This window comes from Podarcis vaucheri (assembly GCF_965113315.1).
Source record: "Podarcis vaucheri genome assembly, chromosome: 12".
Taxonomy (NCBI): domain Eukaryota; kingdom Metazoa; phylum Chordata; class Lepidosauria; order Squamata; family Lacertidae; genus Podarcis; species Podarcis vaucheri.
The window spans coordinates 53,798,851-53,812,851 of record NC_138750.1 but is presented as its reverse complement, the minus strand read 5'-3'; the positions used below and the strand labels follow the sequence as shown (position 1 = coordinate 53,812,851).

Genomic DNA, 14,001 nt, shown 5'->3' with positions numbered 1-14,001 from the left:
GTCATTGGTTTCAATTCTACCCTCCAGAACAAGGGGAGAAACAAGCGTATTCCATCTTCCTTGTGACAGCCCTTGAGATATTTGAAGATGGCTATCATCTCTCAGTCTCCTCTTTTGCAGGCTAAAGGTACCCAGCTCCTTCAACCATTCCTCATAAGTCTCATAAAAGTCTGAAGTAAAATCAGAAAACAGATAATATGGCTATCCTAGAGGCTTCAACACTTTCCCCAACCCGGTGCTCTTCCTGATGTTTTGAACTAAAACTCCATTCATCCCTGACCATTGGTCATGCTGGCTGGTTGGGATGAGAGATGTTGTTCAAAGCATGTATTTCACGATGGGCAGGTCCATATTGCATTCAGGAAGGTGATTAAAATTTACCTGGGGTCAACCTTTCCTTCACAGTTGTGAGACTGAATCCTTCAACGCTCTTCACTATTTCGGTTCCTTTTAGTCCCTAAAGCAGACAAAAGGTTCCTTATGGCCCTTCTCCACTCTACACAACAACTCTCTCTTTTCCAGAAAAGGGAGAAGAGGAGATCTAAATCTACTCCTGCTCTCTCACACATGATACATGTTCTGCCCATCTTCTGAGTCAGTTAAAAGTAGCCCTGTTCATTCCAGCTCATTCTCTTTCTGGAAGGTTCTGGATTAGAATGCTCTCAAATGCAGAATGAGGGCAGGACCCTGATTTCCCTAGCAGCCTCTCTCTGCATACCCCAGTATCATATTCCCAAGGGTAACTCAATAAAACACAAACATTTGTTATGCATAATATCGCCGCTCGCAATCTTCAGACCTTGCAGGAAGCAGAAGATATTCAGAACAGAAGATTGCAATCGGTGCAACACTTCAAATTAAATTCAAAGGAGATGATCCCTTTGTGCCACCATTCAATATCTTTCCATTAGCAGGAGCTATGTTCTCGTTAAATTAATTAGCAATAATTAACAAAAGCCGGGGTAGCCGGGGTGGTATTTGCGCTGGTGATCAGACAGCTTTGAGTGATGCGAAGAAAATTACACTTATGAGACAAATATGCCCAAGTCATCTTTAATTAAGGAAAATAAACTGTAATTGCATCCCTGCCTCTGCTGCTTGCTCACTGCCGGATGGACTTTTGTGCTTATTAAACAATGTGCTGTTTTAGTATGTTGCTATGTATGGAAGTGGGGATGCGGGTGGCGTTGTGAGTTAAACCACAGAGCCTAGGACTTGCCAATCAGAAGGTCAGCTGTTCGAATCCCCGCGATGGGGTGAGCGCCCGTTGCTCGGTCCCTGCTCCTGCCCACCTAGCAGTTCGAAAGCACGTCAAAGTGCAAGTAGATAAATAGGTACCGCTCCAGCGGGAAGGTAAACGGCGTTTCCGTGCACTGCTCTGGTTCACCAGAAGAGGCTTAGTCATGCTGGCCACATGAGCTGGAAGCTGTACGCCGGCTCCCTTGGCCAATAAAGTGAGATGAGCACCACAACCCCAGAGTCGGCCACGACTGGACCTAATGGTCAGGGGTTCATTTACCTTTACCTATGTATGGAAGTGAGAGCTGGACCATAAAGAAGGCTGATTGCCGAAGAATGGATGCTTTTGAATTATGGTGCTGGAGGAGACTCCTGAGAGTCCCATGGACCGCAAGATGATCAAACCTATCCATTCTTAAGGAAATCAGCCCCAAGTGCTCACTGGAAGGACAGATCCTGAAGCTGAGGCTCCAGTACTTTGGCCACCTCATGAGAAGAGAAGACTCCCTGGAAAAGACCCTGATGTTGGGAAAGATGGAGGGCACAAGGAGAAGGGGACGACAGAGGACGAGATGGCTGGACAATGTTCTCGAAGCTACCAGCATGAGTTTGACCAAACTGCAGGAGGCAATGGAAGACAGGAGTGCCTGGCGTGCTCTGGTCCATGGGGTCATGAAGAGTTGGACATGACTAAACAACAACAAATTTAGCAAACATGTGCTGAGAATGAGCACAGATGAAGAGGAGAGAGCGTTGCATGAACCCTAGGTTCAAATCTCCTCCTAGGGCTGGGTTCAGATCCTTTCTCAGGTGCACGAAAGGATTTGTGCCCAGCCAAAGTATAACGCTCTATCCTCTACCCTGCAACCTTTTCGTGTTAAATGCCACGTTCTCTGTTGGATTAATCTGCTTCTCAATAGCCCACTGTGCTCAATAACTCACATGTGTCTGCCAGTGAGTGATGGCCACTATTGAAGAACACTTTCCAACCTGCAACCTCTTCAATTCGGGACAAATAATGGTCACTGACGGGGAATTATTGGAGCCGCATGAGATGCAGAAAGAGAGAGAGCAATTCAGGCAAGTGAGGGCATCAGAGGGATTCAAGTCAGATTTCTTTCAAGTGATTATTTTTGCTTAAGGACCTAAAAGAATAAATCAGTAATGCTAATCTCAAATTCTTGGCATCTCAGACAAACCTAAATTAGGTGATCCAGTAGCCTTTTACATCTTAAGCCCCAAATCTGGAAAGCACCAGAGGTACCCAGAAAAGGGCATATTTTCCAACATTTCCAAAAAAGGGAAGCAACAATTTCAAACACAAATGCCCTGTGAAACCTACAAATGTCCTATGAAAACTGTTTTGCCTTGGGAAGTATCCACAGGCAAAGTTGTGGCTTGGTACAGCAGGGAAGGAGGTCAGCCACCCATGACAGTCCCAACTCTCCTGCTCTCTCATACCAGATTTCAAAGCTGAAGCTTCAAGAGCCATGAGGTTCCAGAGATTGCCTCGTACAAAGAGAGAAAAGCTTGGAGATGTGGGTCCAGTGTGGTGTAAGAGTGGTAGTCTCGTAATCTGGGGAACCGGGTTCGATTCCCTGCTCCTCCACATGCAGCTGCTGGGTGACATTGGGCCAGTCACACTTCTCTGAAGTCTCTCAGCCCCACTCACCCCACAGTTTGTTGTGGAGGAGGAAGGGAAAGGAGAATGTTAGCCGCTTTGAGACTCCTTGTTGTTGTTGTTTAGTCGTTTAGTCATGTCCGACTCTTCGTGACCCCATGGACCAGAGCACGCCAAGCACTTCTGTCTTCCACTGCCTCCCGCAGCTTGGTCAAACTCATTCTGGTAGCTTCGAAGACACTATCCAACCATCTCGTCCTCTGTCGTCCCCTTCTCCTTGTGCCCTCCATCTTTCCCAACATCAGGGTCTTTCCCAGGGAGTCTTCTCTTCTCATGAGGTGGCCAAAGTATTGGAGCCTCAGCTTCACGATCTGTCCTTCCAGTGAGCACTCAGGGCTGATTTCCTTAAGAATGGATAGGTTTGATCTTCTTGCAGTCCATGGGACTCTCAAGAGTCTCCTCCAGCACCATAATTCAAAAGCATCAATTCTTCGGCGATCAGCCTTCTTGATGGTCCAGCTCTCACTTCCATACATCACTACTGGGAAAACCATAGCTTTTACTATACGGACCTTTGTTGGCAAGGTGATGTCTCTACTTTTTAAGATGCTGTCTAGGTTTGTCATTGCTTTCCTCCCAAGAAGCAGGCGTCTTTTAATTTCGTGGCTGCTGTCACCATCTTCAGTGGTGAGACTCCTTAGGGTAGTGATAAAGCGGGATATCAAATCCAAACTCTTCTTCTTCTTCCCCACCAACCCATAGTCTCCCCTGTGCACAGCTCCTTAGACACCAAACGGTAGAGCTCCCCTCAAAACTGAGTATGAGCAGAAGCTACTTGATATATAAGCTTGGCCCACCATATCTGAATAACACATAGTGAAGGCCACAGACAAGTATCTGCGGGTCACGCAGAGAGGAATCCCTACACCCTGCTGTTAAAACGCAGGATCAGAGTTTGTGAAAACCCATTTGTTTCTTCTGGTTTATAGTGATGATTTAATTCAAGGCTCAAACATTGGTTCATTCTCTTGGCTTTGACGTTCTGCACACTTCACCAAGGATGTGTATGTGTGTGTGTTTTCTCTTGAAAGAGTGACAAGCTAAACTGTCAGGTGCCAGAACTGGGGTGGCTGGCTTTCAACGTGACTCCAAAAGAGTGGGTGGTAACAGATGCAGAGCGGTACATTCACACAACCCGGGAAGCAGCGCAGCCTTCATCGATCTCTGATCCTTCAGGACGCAAACACAGGAAGAGCTACAACAGGAGAATGGATGGGAGGAGTACCAAATCAAGCAAAAAGAAACCCGAGAACTTGATTTTTTAAAAAAAATCTGCTGATTTGGTTTTTGTGAATAATAATTATAATAATTTACTTATACCCTTTCCACCAGACTGGGCTGCCCCAGCCACTGAGAAAGTTATTGTTTGTGCAAGTATGCTGCACATAAAAACTGTATGGATTTGTCTATGCTATTTACCAGCTGCCTCTTCTTTATACTTTGCTTTCATTTCTGGAAAGAAACTGGCCCCAAGGTCTACATTAAAAGGATTTATAAAGCTGCCACATTTCCAAATCTTTACGTTGTATAATGTAATTCTATTTGCGACTAGTGGGACTTGAGGTTCTTTGCTTTTTGTAGTTCTTTTGCGCTCAGAATTATGAAGTCCTCCTGTTGCGGAGAGAACATTCGTCACAAACAGCAGATGGACACCTACAGGATAAATAGAACAGGATTTTTTGTACTGCTTTTCAACAGGAGATAATGACAAAAGATGCCTGGATCTTTTTGTGTTCCCTGCGCAATGTGGGGCCCGCACAGTTATGAAACGTCTGCTTCAAAGCACAATCCGCTTGCTTCCGCTTTCCTGGGATTATGCTGCATTGAACACAGTGGGGCTTACTTCTGAGTAGACGTGCTTAGGCTTGCATTGTACATTCCTGTGTTCAGATCAGTGAACGGCCTGGGAGCTATGGCATTGCAGACCTGATGACTGCCCCCTGAATGTACTATTCATCATTTATTGGATTTAAATCCCACCTTTCTCCCATGGAACTCACGGCTGAATGCATGGGGTCCCCATCATGTCTCTCATCCAGGCAGGGTCCAGACTCTTAATCTCAAGGTTGTTGGTTCGAGCCCTACACTGAGCAAAATTTTCCCGCATTGCAGGGGGTTGGACTGGGGGGCTCTCAGGCCCCCTTCCAACTAGTCTATGATTCAGCAAGATGGCTGCAGCCCATGCCCCATTGTTAGGTTTGTATTTTAATATCACTGAAAATCACTGAATGCTAGCATTCGATTGACGTTGGAGAGAGACTGAGTTGAGAAATAAGACCAAGGGTACATATTGATATAGGAAATTAGATAAAATGTAAAGCAATATACAATAATAAGAGTACTTTCATTTGTAAAAAAAAGGAATATACAACGGGATAGACAGGAAGTCGAAAGTGTTGGTACATATATGATTTTGGAATAGTTTTTGTCCTTGTTTTTTTCTTTAGATATATACTTTGTATACAACTTTGTATATGAACTTTGTAGAGTGGTACTTCTGGTTGCGAACGGGATCCGTTCCAGAGTCCCGTTCGCAACATGAACAGAACGCAACCCGCTTCTGCGCGTGTCGCGATTCACTGCGTCTGCGCATGCACGAGCTGTGAAACCCAGAAGTAACCCTTTTGGGTACTTCCGGGTTGCCGTGGGACGCAACCTGAAAAAATGTATCATGAAGCAAACGCAACACAAGGTATGACTGTATGACTGTGCACATGCTGAAAATTATATTATAATAAGCCTTGTAAAACAAAACAAAACCCCGTACTCATTCAATCGGTGAAGTGTCTAGCATGCAAAGAAAGTAGACAAAACCCATCTTTGCACCCCAGCGCCATGTTAGCAACTTGAACTAAACTCTGCCTTCTAGAAAACCACAGACCATAAGGTTTCATGCTAGGCACAGAGCGTCTTGCAACTGTCATGCTCTGTGCTCAGGCAAGGGAGAACGCAGGCTGGGTACCAGGCAGACAGAAGGAACACTAAGTAGAGAAAGACTCAAACTGAATGCAGGCCTTCAGGCTATCTTCCAGGAACCTAAAACCTCTACGTTGCCCCCGCAGGGAACAAACTGAGTTCCAGCCCTATGTAGCCCTGTGTGCACAGCTGCTTCCAAATTGTGAGTTCTGCCCAAACCAGAAGACACTCCTTCACTTAGAGAGGCACAGCCCTCTCCATTGGTCTCCTACTGTGACGGAGTGCAAGAATCTCTGCCTGCACCCTTGTCCTCCATGAAGTTTCCAGAGTCTGAAGATGGCAGTGCCACATCCTCTGGCCAGGGGGACACATGCGTCACAAGGCAAGGCTTCCAGGGTGTGACACATGTGCCCTTCCCTTTCTGTTTTGGAGTCTTCCATCACCTGAAGGAGACTCCTGGCCCCTGACAGTAACCTTCTCTGGACCAGGAAGTTGAAAGCACCGCATAAACGCGGCGCCACAGCGGCGATCAGTTCTGCCTTTAAATTTTCTTCTATGCCGTTGTCCCAATCACGTAAAAACGTACAAAATCTCAAAAACGCAAGCAGAGCAAAGGCCACACTTCCACCTCTCAGCAGTTTAGGAAAACAGCTGTTCTTCCTGCTTGCTCTGTGCATTCTTTTTGGTTAATAACCATGAGTAATTCTCATGAGCAAAGAGATCAGCTGGCACGCAAGGATATTAAAGCCTGAAGATTACCGTTATTATCAATTGTTTACACAGTGCTTTTGATTCGCAAACATCTTTCGAATCCTTGATTTGGTTCATCTTCACAACAGCTCTGCATCCAGGGAAGCCAATGTCATTTCCATTGTTTCACAGAGATTGGCAGCTCAGGTTGGTGGAAGAGTCGTCTCTGGTCAAGGTTATTCAGGAGAACAACATTCACCATGCACTCAAAACCTTCGGTGTGTTCCTAGTACTATACAGAGCATAAGAGACAATTGCACTATAGTCAAAATGTTAACTGTCCATGTTTTTGACAGATAAGCAAGTGGGGTGAGCGAGAGAAACACAGGTACGTGATGGATGTTCAGCCACAGTGATGACTTCTACCCTTTCTCACGACAACTAATGTGATGTAATTTACTATACGGTAAAAAAAAAACCAGCATTAAATACAACAGATACTAATATGTATAAAATAAAAGTAAAATAAATAGTAAATAAACAAAATTGAAGACTTAGGAATTTAAAAGAGGAACAGAAAGTCTATGTAGACCCAATAGGGTCAATTTTTCTGAGAAAATGTCTGAGGTTTTTCTTTTTTTCACCCTTCCACTTTGCAGAATTTCCCCAGGATATTCTCCATCTTTTTTTCGGTGTGTGTGAGATGGCTGCCATCCCTCACTTTCCCTCCAATGCTGTGGAAAGATGGTAGATCTGGGGCAAGGTGGGAGATACAAAATGGTGACCAGACTTGACAAAATGGTGACCAGACTTGACAAAAAAACCAACAAAAACTCCAAACTTAGGAAAACGAAAAATAGCTGTGCTGTTCTCACAGTTAATGGTGAACTCCACACCAGGAAACAATCAGAGAATTTCTATTCCCCTTGGAGAAATTTGGTGAAATGATGTGTCGTCCTTCCCACCTGTACTCATCCCTTTTCTCCACCCACAATTACGGTGGGAAAACTCACGAGTCCACGAAGAGCTCTAATATTTCCAGATCTATATTCTTTGTGCATCTCAGCATGTTGGGGGGGGGGATGCTACGCTGCTTCAATTCTAGAGTCTGTCCATGATTAGTGTCAAGCTTTGTTAAGATGGAGGCAGATGAAACTGAATTTAAAAAGACAAAACTGTGAATACATTATTTTTTTTGTACCAGACTGTTCTGGAGACACAACCTGTTCTTATCAAAACATCTTATGTGTTATGCAGCTAAAATGAGATGTTCGGGAGTTGGCGGAAGTAAATTTGAGAGATTATTCCTTGTATTATTATTTTTTTGAAAAATAAAGTATGTGTCAAGAGTAAGTCTCTGGAGAACGGCGGGCAGAACGTGGCAGGCCGCAACTTGTATTGCATTTCTTTCATTTTCAGAGAGACAACTCACAGGATTCCTGGGCAGCTACCTGGGTCTCAGTACCCTGGCAAGGCCTATTGTAAACACCTGTCCCTGGGTCTCTGCTTTGAAATATGTATGCTGGTGCTTTTATCAGTCCCAGGCAGTTGATGTACTGAAACTCTGAGGCACTGGTGGAAGTAAAAATGGCAGCTCTGTGTTTGCTCAGGAAAGTGGATGAGTACAGTAGAAGACAAACTCTATGATAGAGGAGTATTCTCATCCCTGCTACCTGATCCTTTTAACTAGAGCAGTGGTTCCCAGTTAGTTAAATTCTGTGGACCCCGTTTTTCAAAAGCCAAGCCCTAGATCCCCTACTTTTGAAATTTGTTATATCACTATGATAGTTTTTATGTTAATGGTGCCACAGACCACTAGTTGGGAACCACTGGGCTAGAGCTATCAGGGGATTGAAACTGGGGTGCCCTGCGCACAAAGTATGAGCTTGGCCACTGGGCTATAGTCCCTTCCCAAGACAGAAGATCATTTGCCAGCCTCACACTCCAAATCAACAACCATGATGCAGACTACAATGCACAGAGCTGCATTGTTGACTACATCAAGGAACAAGTATGACATCTTATGAAGGATGGCAGCTTTGATTCATTACAAAGATGACCTAGCTCTAAAAATCAATAGGAAACATGGCCATATTTGTTTGCTCAGGGAAACTGAGCGATGCTGTCCTAGCAAGATTAAATGCCGATCCAAACTCTGAAGTTTGTGGCATCTGGTTCTGACAATGGCTAAGAAAAAGAAACAAATTCAACTGGTAGAAAGGAGCTCCTATGATTATATTCAGGAAAATGGAGACAGATAGCAAAGTATGTTTATCCACCAGTCTTCCTGGAAGGTATGTCATTAGACTGGCAATCCTGTCAAGTAATTTTTTCAGTCCCACCATGACAGAGATGAAAAAGTGAAATTAGGGAATGAGCATCAGGAATGCTTTTTTTCAACTAGCGTCCTACAAAACAAAATGCTGCAGTAAGTTTTAAGAATGGAGCAGGACCTTTATAGTGAGGGCACCTCTACTGCGGAATCCTCTCCAAAAGGAGACTAGCACAGCCCCCTCCTACATCAACCTTCTCCATGCATTTAGAACTTCAGATGAGGTCCTTTTTCCATCTGTAGATAAGTTGTGTTATGCATCTACACAGGAGAGAGCCGTCTTGATGGTGGGGCTTCAGCTCTGGAATACCCTCCAGAAGGAAGGAAGACGGGGGCCAACATTATATTCTTTTCAGTGCCGGGTTAAGACCGTTTTATTTTCTGTGGCTTTTAAAATCTACTGTATTGGTTTAGCTGATTACACAGTTTCTCACCGATTATGATTTTGAGTTTTATTGCTGGTTTTAATAATATAATAATAATAATAATAATAATAATAATAATAATAATAATAATAATGTATATGCCACCGATCTCACTGGGCTGCTCCAGTCACCCTGGGCAGCTCCAAACAAAAGAACAATACAACATCAAACACTAAAAACTTCCCTGAAGAGGCTATGACTGCATTGCATGGCTGTTTTCTTCCTTAAAACGTCTAGTTAGTGTTCTACCCATTCGGCAAGAGCTGTTTATCATCGTAACCAGCCAGCATATATGAGGACACAGCCCAAACCCTTTGATGGTCTACAAAAAAAATCTATGGGCATTGGCAATACTCTTGCTTCAAACATGGGGACATCAAATCTAGGCCTTTGGTGCCCCCTCCTCTCACAGTTAACAGCCTGTTGTATTATAAAATTATAATAACTGACTGTGCTGCAAAAGATTAAGGTTTCTCCACTACTAACAGTCTGTTTCCAGCCAGATGCTTCTGGTAAAACTGCAAGCGGAACAAGATGGAGGAAGAGGAAGCCAACTCCACTCTCCCAGCTTGGCTCCAGCATCTGAGGGTGGGGGTTAGCTTAGATTTCAAAGCAAACAACCTCCCCTTCCAGAATGTCTTTCTAATCTAATCTAGCTCCCCAAGGAACAAATGACTGGGAACAATTTATTGGAACATGGACCTACATAACAGATTATGGAAATAACACTACTGTACACATATAACCTCTAATTACACAGTACAAAGTACAGATGGACATTCTAGGATAAGCAAGCTAGGATAGCTCAGTTGGTTAGAGCATGGTGCTGATAAGGCCAAGGTTACAGGTTCGATCCCCGTAAGGGACAGCTGCATATTCCAGCACCTTTCTAATCCTGCTCAGTTTTATCTCTTGATAATTTTGGTGTTTTTTACAATCATACCTCGGGTTGTGAATGTGATCTGTGCGGGAGGCACGTTCGCAACCCGCGGCGTTCTCAGCCTGAAGCGCCACATCTGCACACGCGCATGACGCAATTCTGCGCATGCGTGTGATGTCATTTTGTGATTCTGCGCATGCGCGAGCGCCGAAACCCAGAAGTAACCCATTACGGTACTTTCGGGTTCCGCGCGGTCTGCAACCCGCAGCGTTCATAACCCGAGGTATGACTGTATTTTGCTTTCATTCAGGGATTTTATTAAATGTATTTTTATGACCTTTATGCAAACCACTTTCAAAATTTTATCTCGTGGGCAATTCCCGCTGAATTTAATAGGGCTTGCTCCCACACAGGACTGCGGCCTAATACCCACTTCCTAGGTCTGAGCCCATAAACTCAACAGGTCTTACTCCGAGTAAACATACACAGGGCTACACTCTTCCAGTCTTGCAAGGCTGAGCTCCTTGCAGGGGACCTACTCTTTGACAGGCATGCTTTGCTAAAGGTCAGGTGCAAATCCTTGAAGATGAGAAACGGCAAACAAGAGTATAAGAAACGAAGTTGGCTGTTCCGTTTTACTGTGTGCCTTGGCATTCTTAAGAGGAGTCCTGGAGGATCAGGTCAGCATCTTGTTCTTACAGTGGCCACTCACATTCAAATGGGAAGCATACAGGCAGGACATGAGAGCAACTGGATCCTCTTAGGTATTTTTAAACATACAGTGGTACCTTGGTATACAAACTTAATCCGCTCCAGAAGTCCATCCTTAAACCAAAGCGTTCTTAAACCAGGGCGTGCTTTCCCATAGCAGTGGGGAACTCAATTTACAAACGGAACACACTCAACAGGAAGCGAAACATGTTCTTATTCCAAGGCAAAGTTCACACACCAAAACACCTACTTCTGGGTTTGCAGCGTTCTTAATCCAAAACTAAGCTGTTCAGCTCTGACTGAACACAAATGAACATACAATGTGCTGAAAGGGCCTAATGTGGCTGAATTTCAGAAGTTAAGCAGGTCTGAGCCTGGCCAATATATAAAGGGAAGATCACCTGGGAATGTCCTGCATGCTCCTCTTGATGCTATCTGGTAGTATAGCAGAAAATTTAAAAAGCTGCTTAGCTCCACATGTTGCTCTGAAATGGCACGCTGGCCTTCAGACCAAAGCAATGAAGAACACCAGGGAAAAGCAAGTCCCTTTTTGACTCCACACAGGACGTGAGACAAAATGTACCATTTTCTCCCACCCCTCCCCACCGCCCCAAGGTTATAACACAACATTGTTGTTAAGCCTACTACATTCCAGTGTTTTATACGATACCCTATCATTCCACCACCACAAAGACAAACAACCTTATTTATTATTGTTTTGCGTGTGGTAAAACACAACTGCAGCGCCAGACTGCTAAGCAGGGCCAGAAAAAACCCTGTTAAGGCTTTTACATTGCTTGTATGCCATTAAACCTGAGACTTCTGCTTTGCAAACTCTGCCTACCCTCTCAGTCTGGATCAGGCATAGGCAAACTCGGCCCTCCAGATGTTTTTTGGGACTACAACTCCCATCATCCCTAGCTAACAGGACCAGTGATCAGGGATGATGGGAGTTGTAGTCCGAAAACATCTGGAGGGCTGGGTTTGCCTATGCCTGGTCTGGATTCTCCAAGGTGAGGGAATAGTGTTGGGATTTACTTCTCAAAACTGCTTGACTATCATTTTCTATTCCTGCAAGGGGGGGGGAGCTTTAATTACCAATTTTAATTACCAATTCCCCTAAATGTGCCCCCAGATTTCACTAATTTTAATACGAGTTAATTTTAACACAAGTGCACGTTCCAATCTTTCACAGAAGGTATTTGAAATCTCGAGTATTTTACACGGAGTACTCTAGACATAGTAGATATTTAAGATGCTAGCCCTGTATGAGAAGGCCTTCCAAAACCCTTCATATAATTTAAATAATTTTAAAAAATGAGGATATAGAAGAATTACATATTTTAATATTTTTTTTCAATAATATTATTAATCATTCTCCAGTATCTTCTTGCTATGGGGCATTCTCAGCAAATACGTTGAAGATACCTGGTTTTGTTTCTGACATTTTCTACATTATCTGAATAGTTCTCATTTATTCTCTTTATTGCAATGGGTGTTATGAACCATCTTGCATATAACTCTTCCACATGACAGTTCTCTGCCACGCTCAGAGAGAATTTATGGTCTTTGTTGCAAAGACTTTCCAATGTCTCCATAGAAATGTCCCCTTATATATTATTCCCATTTTAGCATAATTTTATTCTGCTCTAGCTCTGCTTCATACTTTCACAATAGTTTACAATATTTTGATTATGGCTGGGCAACATCAGCTATTCAGCATCGTGGTGTATCGCCAGCCCAACATTGCGGTTTGGTGATATAACGCCAATACAGCTTGTTTCTCCCTCTGCGTCGTATGAGGGCAGAGTGGGATGTTGGTTTCACTCAGCGATATATCTCTGGTGAAACCACCGCCTCTCCTGGCAGCGCCCGCTGGAGGAAGGAACTTTTAACTAAGTGAAATCAACATCGCGGTCTGCTCCTCATACCAGTCTTGGGCAATATATCAATATATTCCCCAGGCCTAATGTTGATGTTCTTTTTATTTTCTGTTGTTTGCAGAACATGGAATGCGTATCGGGCAAAAACCGATTAAAATCTTCTCCAGAAAACATACACAATTTCCTCACGTCCCCTCCCTCTTTAGCATTATTTCAGTGTTTGTTTGTTTCAAGAAAGGAAATACGAGAGGAAATCGATAACTAAAACCTTCTCCCACCACCACAGGAAGAGAAACTGACACTGGTGCATTCGAGAAAGGCTACTCAAAAGGCAAATCAGAGACTGTTCTTCACTTTACCCACAACTTGGATCAACGGGAAGTCATACACAGGCGTAGAACAGGTGAAATGTGGTTTTCAATTAGCGCTAGAAAATTTCTGAGTGGACGTTACAGAAGGATCTCACTCACAGGAAAAGGTACTAACAGATATTATAGCTGTATGCTGCTTCAACCAGGCTTTCGGCTAACATCCTACATCATTTTAAATGTGTTTGTGGGAGAGGGGGTTGTTGCTTTGTTTTCTGCTTGCTCTTGTTTTTATTATGCATTTTGCGTTTTTGTCTTGTATTTGTATGCTGTGAACCACCTTGAGATCTACGGATGAAGGATGGTATATAAATTTAATGCATAATAATAATAATAACTCAAATGCTGTAAGGAACCTGCATTTTAATTCCTCTTCCTACTAATGGAAGAAATAACAATGCCCTATTTGCACTGGGGCCATTTCCAGACTGTCACTGCTTTCGGGTGGGACTCAATCACATACTCATGTTGTGCCGTTAAAGTGGATTTGGAGGTCTTGCGCAACAAATATCCCTCAAATATCAAACATTTTTTTGCAATAAGGAAAGAGATGGGGAAATGTGCTAGAAAATGCAGGATAATTCTTGCTTGGTGCAATGCCATCTAAAAACCAAATCATAATGAACAGTCATTAAATAACCTGCATTCAAATCAGATCAGGAAGAATGCTCAATAAATAGCAGGTGTAACCAAACATCCCTGCAAACCACTCAGGGTCATCGGGAAGTGACGTAAGTGTAGAAGCAACCCATGGGCTGAAGGCAAAGTGAAGATGGGCCTTGCTTTGCCCATCTGCCAGAGGGAGAACAGCAGCCTTGATTCTGCCAACCACCTTTGTCCAGTCCACAGGTCCTATTTGCCAGGGCCTAATGGCCG

At 43.8% G+C, this 14,001-nt stretch overlaps 1 protein-coding gene across 4 annotated transcripts in view; it reads right to left on the bottom strand.

The window, feature by feature from the left end:
* The window catches only part of PRKAG2 (protein kinase AMP-activated non-catalytic subunit gamma 2), a 208,647-nt gene that overhangs the window by 145,341 nt on the left and 49,305 nt on the right, over window positions 1–14,001 (bottom strand). Inside the window, exon 1 of one of the 4 annotated variants that reach the window (XM_082192436.1) lies at window positions 382–587. The exons of the other annotated variants lie outside the window; for them this stretch is intronic. The gene's annotated coding sequence lies outside the window, so the exon portion shown is untranslated. Of the gene's footprint in view, window positions 1–381; window positions 588–14,001 lie in introns of those variants that run through there. 4 annotated transcript variants of the gene reach the window in all.